This window comes from Littorina saxatilis, linkage group LG2 (genome assembly GCF_037325665.1).
Source record: "Littorina saxatilis isolate snail1 linkage group LG2, US_GU_Lsax_2.0, whole genome shotgun sequence".
Classification (NCBI taxonomy): Eukaryota; Metazoa; Mollusca; class Gastropoda; order Littorinimorpha; family Littorinidae; genus Littorina; species Littorina saxatilis.
Genome location: NC_090246.1, coordinates 103082553 through 103091912, shown reverse-complemented (window position 1 = coordinate 103091912; position 9360 = coordinate 103082553).

Here is a 9360-nt window from a genome sequence, read left to right as displayed (position 1 = left end):
TTTTTTTTTTTTTTAATTCTTAAAATTAACAGAGTCGCGCTACCCCAAAAGTCAAGGAATTTCGTGTTTGTCCCTTGACTTTGGAGATGACAAGAAAATATCGGGCGCAAAAACGTGATTTGTAAAATTTTTCACAACATATGTCGCCTAGCGCCATGTATGTGATGAAACCATTCATATAGCTAGCTCTGCGGGAGCTCTGCACTTTTGGACGTCCCCATTTCACTGCTGTACAGCAATCATCGTCCCCAAATACCTGTTTGTTTCTAAAAAATCACGCTGGAGGTTGCATTTTATGTAATAACCTCCTGAAATGAGTTTTGACACTTTAGAATGGCATTTAACGCTCATTGAAGTTTTAACAAACATTCTAACACCTAAAACATTCATAGCACCGATAACGTAATTCTAGCTCTGCACTTTGTGGCCACATACGTCCCCATTTCACTGCTGTACAGCAAACATCGTCCCCAAATGCCTGTTTTTCTAAAAATCACGCTGGAGGTTGCATTTTATGTAATAACCTCCTGAAATGAGTTTTCACACTTTAAAATGGCATTTAACGCTCATTGAAGTTTTAAGAAACTTTCTAACACGTAAAACAAAAGAGACCCCAAATGCCTGTGTTTTGAGCAAGATGGCATTTTGATACACAGCCGACCCCAAATGACTGTAAAACCACCTAAATGTGTGCGTGCGAGCGTGCGAGCGTGTGTATGTGTGGCGTGTGGGGGGGGGGGGGTGGAGGGAGGGAGGGAGGGGGGGTGAGCGCGTGTCACATATCAATCAATATATGAGGCTTTTATCGCGCGTATTCCGTGGGTACAGTTCTAAGCGCAGAGATTTTTTTAATATTTTTAATTTTTTTTTATTTTATGCAATTTTTATCGCGCACATATTCAAGGCGCAGGGATTTATTTATGCCGTGTGAGATGGAATTTTTTTACACAATATATCACGCATTCACATCGGCCAGCAGATCGCAGCCATTTCGGCGCATATCCTACTTTTCACGGCCTATTATTCCAAGTCACACGGGTATTTTGGTGGACATTTTTATCTATGCCTATACAATTTTGCCAGGAAAGACCCTTTTGTCAATCGTGGGATCTTTAACGTGCACACCCCAATGTAGTGTACACGAAGGGACCTCGGTTTTTCGTCTCATCCGAAAGACTAGCACTTGAACCCACCACCTAGGTTAGGAAAGGGGGGAGAAAATTGCTAACGCCCTGACCCAGGGTCGAACTCGCAACCTCAGTCTCGCTTCCGAGCGCAAGTGCGTTACCACTCGGCCACCCAGTCCTAAAGCCACAGAATCATCGAATATGACTTGCCGTTTCGCTCTGGCTTTAATTCTGTTTGGTATGACAGCTGACATCTCCTGTGCAATAACACTTGACAGTGATCGTCACCTCACCTTTTCTTGACACAGAACTCATTAGAACTGGAAAAAAGTTATGGCGAAGAATGAGAAGAAGACGACAAAAAGTAAAAAATGCACGTTTTCACTGAGTTTCAACCGTGCTGCAATTTAGCACGCAGTGACACAAGTTCGGCTTTCATCAGTTAAAACCTGATTAGCAACAGTACATATATACAAGAAAATACATTGCTGACAGGCAATGCCTTTGAAACACTCCGGGTGGCACGTGCGTTTTATCAACACTGCTCATTAGGGTAAATTATTGGTTGGGAATATCGCGAAACAAGATAAGGAGAGGCGACTGAGAGTAGAACCTTGCGCATTACTCTAAGGGTGAAAATCAGCGGAATTGAAAGGGAAAGTTATTTGCGCATTAACTCTGAGGGTGAAAATCAGCGGAATTGAAAGGGAAAGTTATTTGCGCATTAACTCTGAGGGTGAAAATCAGCGGAATTGAAAGGGAAAGTTATTTGCGGGAGTTCATCAGACGACCCCGGCGGCAGTGCTCCTGTTTATTTGAGCTTCACTCAGTGTCCACAAACATGGCTTCTTGCTGAGTTGACGCTTTGGTGGGTGGAATAGCGCGATGTACTATGCACAGGAATGCTTAGAATGTCTCGAAACTCGACAGTTGCTTATCTTACCTTCCCAGGTTTGCCTATTTATTATCTCTCAACCAGACTCCAGGTCAGGCGTCGGTCTGTTCCATGTTCTCCGTCGGTCGCGGGTATAATTATGGTTGGTGACCGACACGGTCCAAGACGGGTATAATCATGGTTGGTGACCGACACGGTCCAAGACTGACCGAAAGCGTTGTGACTGCGCTGTGAAGGTGTTCGATCTGTCTGTTGTCCGAATGGTGCTTGATTGTCCGATTGTAAGTGCCGCTTTTCAAGTCTTTGTTTTTGTATGTGTGTGTGTGTGTGTGGTGTGACGGTGTGTGTAATGTGTGTGTGTGTGGTGTGTGTAATGTGTGTGTGTGTGCCCGGTGTGGTGTGTAATGTGTGTGTAATGTGTGTGCAAATGTGTGTGTAATGTGTGTGTGTGGTGTGTAATGTGTGTGTGTGTGTGGTGTGTAATGTGTGTGTGTGTGTGGTGTGTAGTGTGTGTGTGTGTGTGTGTGTGTGTGTGTACTGACGTGCGTGCGTGCGTGCGTGCGTGCGTGCGCGAGCGTGTGTGCGTGCGTGCGCGTGTGTGTGTTTGTGTATGTTTGTTCATTCTAATTTGGAATTAGGCAGAGAGCGGATTTTCCCTCATTGCTTTGAAAATATCCCATGTACTGAGAACAATAAAGCGAATCACGCATATTAAAAAAAATCGAATTTGATAACTTATTCCTGAAAGAGGCGCGGTTTGTTCACCGAATGTATTCAGAGCTCCGATGAGTGGCAGCAAAAGAGGTGCGATGCAAAGTCCGGTGCAGTTTACTTGTATCGTAACATTTTAAATGTTAACCGCTCAAAGTGTCAAGACGTGTTTACTGCTGTAATATAGGGCCCCGTATCTCCAATCGCCACACAAACACTTCTCACAGATCTGTTGCACTGTAGGACAACCGTGGCCCAGTTCATTCTGATGTGCACCCAAGGATCTCTGAGACATCCTTGCACACTAAGCACAGGACGAATACATTGACTACTTCACAAGGCTCAGACACTCTGCTCGGCAAAGAGCTTTCCCCTGACGTGCCGAGTTCTGTCAAGGGAAGCTGGTATTGCTCTCATTTCGTCCTGTGTCGTAGGCTGCAGGGCCGGACTAGGCTAAGAGGAGGGGGGTGGGGGCCGGGTGTTGCCAGTGGTGGTCCAGGGGGATGTTCCCCCTGGCGGGTCAGGGGGCGAAGCCGGCCCCCTGAAGCTGATGGGTAGGTCATATTCTGAGATAGGAAAATGGTCGCTCCTTGCATGAAACGGCATAAAATAAACAATAATAAAAAATGTTTTAAATAAGTGAGGTACATGTTTAGGCTAAGGGGGGGGAGGGGGTGCGCAACCCCCATACCCCCGGTAGTCCGGCCCTGGGCTGCGTGCTCTGTAGTCCGGAACATGACCACTGCTGACAGCACCGACTACAGCGAGAAATAACATCAACATCCTCAACAACAACAACAACAACAACAACAACGACACGGCGATGACAGTAACAACAACCGATGCTACAGCAGCCGGCAAAGGACTTCTGCAAGGAACAACTGACTGCACATCTGAAGACGAATTGACGACTAAGCTTGTACCTTGCAATGTGGCATTGTTTTAAAATATGAAATCTAGCAAGTCACGTCTCAAGTTTGAAGTTTTATTCTGAGCTGGCACTGAAGAGAGATCGAAGAGCAAGCAGGAACAGGCCGCGATGTGGGGAAATAACTCTGTCAAGTTTGTTCGGGTTGTGGCCGAAGAGTTGCTTTCCTTTGTTTCAAGCCTACAATTTTACGTATAGGTTTCCTCAGAGTTTCTGTGGAAAAGCAGGGAAAACAGGGGAAAGCCATTCTTCCACAACCCATAAAATCACGACAGGTAGAGTTATTTCCGGAATTCCTCTATTGTCACGGACACAAACTTAACCTGAAAATAACCTAAATACCAAAAGCACTTTCCTCAGTGAAGTTTGTAGTTCACTTACGTCAACCCTGATGCCTTGCCTCCTGTCTGATTGTTCACTTACGTCAACCCTGATGTCTTGCCACCTGTCTGATTGTTCACTTACGTCAACCCTGATGTCTTGCCTCCTGTCTGATTGTTCACTTACGTCAACCCTGATGTCTTGCCACCTGTCTGATTGTTCACTTACGTCAACCCTGATGTCTTGTCTCCTGTCTGATTGTTCACTTACGTCAACCCTGATGTCTTGTCTCCTGTCTGATTGTTCACTTACGTCAACCCTGATGTCTTGTCTCCTGTCTGATTGTTCACTTACGTCAACCCTGATGTCTTGCCACCTGTCTGATTGTTCACTTACGTCAACCCTGATGTCTTGTCTCCTGTCTGATTGTTCACTTACGTCAACCCTGATGTCTTGCCACCTGTCTGATTGTTCACTTACGTCAACCCTGATGTCTTGCCTCCTGTCTGATTGTTCACTTACGTAAACCCTGATGTCTTGTCTCCTGTCTGATTGTTCACTTACGTAAACCCTGATGTCTTGCCTGCTGTTTGATTGTTCACTTACGTCAACCCTGATGTCTTGCCTCCTGTCTGATTGTTCACTTACGTCAACCCTGATGTCTTGCCTGCTGTCTGATTGTGCACTTACGGCAACCCTGATGCCTTGCCACCTGTCTGATTGTTCAACCCTGATGCCTTGCCACCTGTCTGATTGTGCACTTACGGCAACCCTGATGCCTTGCCACCTGTCTGATTGTTCAACCCTGATGTCTTGCCTCCTGTCTGATTGTTCACTTACGTAAACCCTGATGTCTTGCCTCCTGTCTGATTGTCCACTTACGTCAACCCTGATGTCTTGCCACCTGTCTGATTGTCCACATACGTCAACCCTGATGTCTTGCCTCCTGTCTGATTGTTCAACCCTGATGTCTTGCCTCCTGTCTGATTGTTCACTTACGTAAACCCTGATGCCTTGCCTCCTGTCTGATTGTTCACTTACGTCAACCCTGATGTCTTGCTTCCTGTCTGATTGTTCACTGACGTCAACCCTGATGTCTTGCCACCTGTCTGATTGTTCACTGACGTCAACCCTGATGTCTTGCCTGCTGTCTGATTGTTCACTGACGTCAACCCTGATGTCTTGCCTGCTGTCTGATTGTTCACTGACGTCAACCCTGATGTCTTGCCTGCTGTCTGATTGTTCACTTACGTCAACCCTGATGTCTTGCTTCCTGTCTGATTGTTCACTGACGTCAACCCTGATGTCTTGCCTCCTGTCTGATTGTTCACTTACGTCAACCCTGATGTCTTGCTTCCTGTCTGATTGTTCACTTACGTAAACCCTGATGTCTTGTCTCCTGTCTGACTGTTCACTTACGTCAACCCTGATGTCTTGTCTCCTGTCTGATAGTTCACTTACGTAAACCCTGATGTCTTGTCTCCTGTCTGACTGTTCACTTACGTCAACCCTGATGTCTTGCCACCTGTCTGATAGTTCACTTACGTAAACCCTGATGTCTTGCCTCCTGTCTGATAGTTCACTTACGTCAACCCTGATGTCTTGCCACCTGTCTGACTGTTCACTTACGTCAACCCTGATGTCTTGCCACCTGTCTGACTGTTCACTTACGTCAACCCTGATGTCTTGCCACCTGTCTGATAGTTCACTTACGTCAACCCTGATGTCTTGCCTCCTGTCCGATTGTTCACTTACGTAAACCCTGATGTCTTGTCTCCTGTCTGATTGTTCACTTACGTCAACCCTGATGTCTTGTCTCCTGTCTGATTGTTCACTGACGTCAACCCTGATGTCTTGCCTCCTGTCTGATTGTTCACTGACGTCAACCCTGATGTCTTGCCTGCTGTCTGATTGTTCAACCCTGATGTCTTGCCACCTGTCTGATTGTTCACTGACGTAAACCCTGATGTCTTGCCACCTGTCTGATTGTTCACTTACGTCAACCCTGATGTCTTGCCACCTGTCTGATTGTTCAACCCTGATGTCTTGCTTCCTGTCTGATTGTTCACTGACGTAAACCCTGATGTCTTGCCTCCTGTCTGATTGTTCACTTACGTCAACCCTGATGTCTTGCCTGCTGTCTGATTGTTCACTTACGTCAACCCTGATGTCTTGCCTCCTGTCTGATTGTTCACTTACGTCAACCCTGATGCCTTGCCTGCTGTCTGATTGTTCACTGACGTCAACCCTGATGTCTTGCCACCTGTCTGATTGTTCACTGACGTCAACCCTGATGTCTTGCCACCTGTCTGATTGTTCACTTACGTAAACCCTGATGTCTTGTCTCCTGTCGGATTGTTCACTTACGTCAACCCTGATGTCTTGCCACCTGTCTGATTGTTCACTTACGTCAACCCTGATGTCTTGTCTCCTGTCTGATTGTTCACTTACGTCAACCCTGATGTCTTGTCTCCTGTCTGATTGTTCACTTACGTCAACCCTGATGTCTTGCCTCCTGTCTGATTGTTCACTTACGTAAACCCTGATGCCTTGCCTCCTGTCTGATAGTTCACTTACGTCAACCCTGATGTCTTGTCACCTGTCTGATAGTTCACTTACGTCAACCCTGATGCCTTGCCACCTGTCTGATTGTTCAACCCTGATGTCTTGCCACCTGTCTGATTGTTCACTTACGTCAACCCTGATGTCTTGTCACCTGTCTGATTGTTCACTTACGTCAACCCTGATGTCTTGCCACCTGTCTGATTGTTCAACCCTGATGTCTTGTCACCTGTCTGATTGTTCACTTACGTCAACCCTGATGTCTTGCCACCTGTCTGATTGTTCACTTACGTCAACCCTGATGTCTTGCCACCTGTCTGATTGTTCACTTACGTCAACCCTGATGTCTTGCCTCCTGTCTGATTGTTCACTTACGTCAACCCTGATGTCTTGTCTCCTGTCTGATTGTTCACTTACGTCAACCCTGATGTCTTGCCACCTGTCTGATTGTTCACTTACGTCAACCCTGATGTCTTGTCACCTGTCTGATTGTTCACTTACGTCAACCCTGATGTCTTGCCACCTGTCTGATTGTTCACTTACGTCAACCCTGATGCCTTGCCACCTGTCTGATTGTTCAACCCTGATGTCTTGCCTCCTGTCTGATTGTTCACTTACGTCAACCCTGATGTCTTGTCACCTGTCTGATTGTTCACTTACGTAAACCCTGATGTCTTGCCTCCTGTCTGATTGTTCACTTACGTCAACCCTGATGTCTTGCTTCCTGTCTGATTGTTCACTGACGTCAACCCTGATGTCTTGCTTCCTGTCTGATTGTTCACTTACGTCAACCCTGATGTCTTGCCACCTGTCTGATTGTTCACTGACGTCAACCCTGATGTCTTGCCTCCTGTCTGATTGTTCACTGACGTAAACCCTGATTCCTTGCCACCTGTCTGATTGTTCAACCCTGATGTCTTGCCACCTGTCTGATTGTTCACTTACGTCAACCCTGATGTCTTGTCACCTGTCTGATTGTTCACTTACGTAAACCCTGATGTCTTGCCTCCTGTCTGATTGTTCACTTACGTCAACCCTGATGTCTTGTCACCTGTCTGATTGTTCACTTACGTAAACCCTGATGTCTTGCCTCCTGTCTGACTGTTCACTTACGTCAACCCTGATGTCTTGCCTCCTGTCCGATTGTTCACTTACGTCAACCCTGATGTCTTGTCTCCTGTCTGATAGTTCACTTACGTAAACCCTGATGTCTTGTCTCCTGTCTGACTGTTCACTTACGTCAACCCTGATGTCTTGCCTCCTGTCCGATTGTTCACTTACGTAAACCCTGATGTCTTGTCTCCTGTCTGACTGTTCACTTACGTCAACCCTGATGTCTTGCCTCCTCTCTGATTGTTCACTGACGTCAACCCTGATGTCTTGCCACCTGTCTGATTGTTCACTTACGTCAACCCTGATGTCTTGCCACCTGTCTGATTGTTCAACCCTGATGTCTTGTCTCCTGTCTGATTGTTCACTGACGTCAACCCTGATGTCTTGCCTCCTGTCTGATTGTTCACTTACGTCAACCCTGATGTCTTGCCACCTGTCTGATTGTTCACTTACGTCAACCCTGATGTCTTGCCTGCTGTTTGATTGTTCACTTACGTCAACCCTGATGTCTTGCCTCCTGTCTGATTGTTCACTTACGTCAACCCTGATGTCTTGCCCCCTGTCTGATTGTTCAACCCTGATGTCTTGCCTCCTGTCTGATTGTTCACTTACGTCAACCCTGATGCCTTGCCACCTGTCTGATTGTTCAACCCTGATGTCTTGCCACCTGTCTGATTGTTCACTTACGTCAACCCTGATGTCTTGCCTCCTGTCTGATAGTTCACTTACGTCAACCCTGATGTCTTGCCTCCTGTCTGATAGTTCACTTACGTCAACCCTGATGTCTTGTCTCCTGTCTGATTGTTCACTTACGTAAACCCTGATGTCTTGCCACCTGTCTGATAGTTCACTTACGTCAACCCTGATGCCTTGCCACCTGTCTGATTGTTCAACCCTGATGTCTTGCCTCCTGTCTGATTGTTCACTTACGTCAACCCTGATGTCTTGCCTCCTGTCTGATAGTTCACTTACGTCAACCCTGATGTCTTGCCTCCTGTCTGATAGTTCACTTACGTCAACCCTGATGTCTTGCCTCCTGTCTGATAGTTCACTTACGTCAACCCTGATGTCTTGTCTCCTGTCTGATTGTTCACTTACGTCAACCCTGATGTCTTGCCTCCTGTCTGATAGTTCACTTACGTCAACCCTGATGTCTTGTCTCCTGTCTGATTGTTCACTTACGTCAACCCTGATGTCTTGCCACCTGTCTGATAGTTCACTTACGTCAACCCTGATGTCTTGCCTCCTGTCTGATTGTTCACTTACGTCAACCCTGATGTCTTGTCTCCTGTCTGATTGTTCACTTACGTCAACCCTGATGTCTTGCCACCTGTCTGATTGTTCACTTACGTCAACCCTGATGTCTTGCCTCCTGTCTGATTGTTCACTGACGTCAACCCTGATGCCTTGCCACCTGTCTGATTGTTCACTTACGTCAACCCTGATGTCTTGTCTCCTGTCTGATAGTTCACTTACGTCAACCCTGATGTCTTGTCTCCTGTCTGATAGTTCACTTACGTCAACCCTGATGTCTTGCCTCCTGTCTGATTGTTCACTTACGTAAACCCTGATGTCTTGCCTCCTGTCTGATTGTTCACTTACGTCAACCCTGATGTCTTGCCACCTGTCTGATTGTTCACTTACGTCAACCCTGATGTCTTGTCTCCTGTCTGATTGTTCACTTACGTCAACCCTGATGTCTT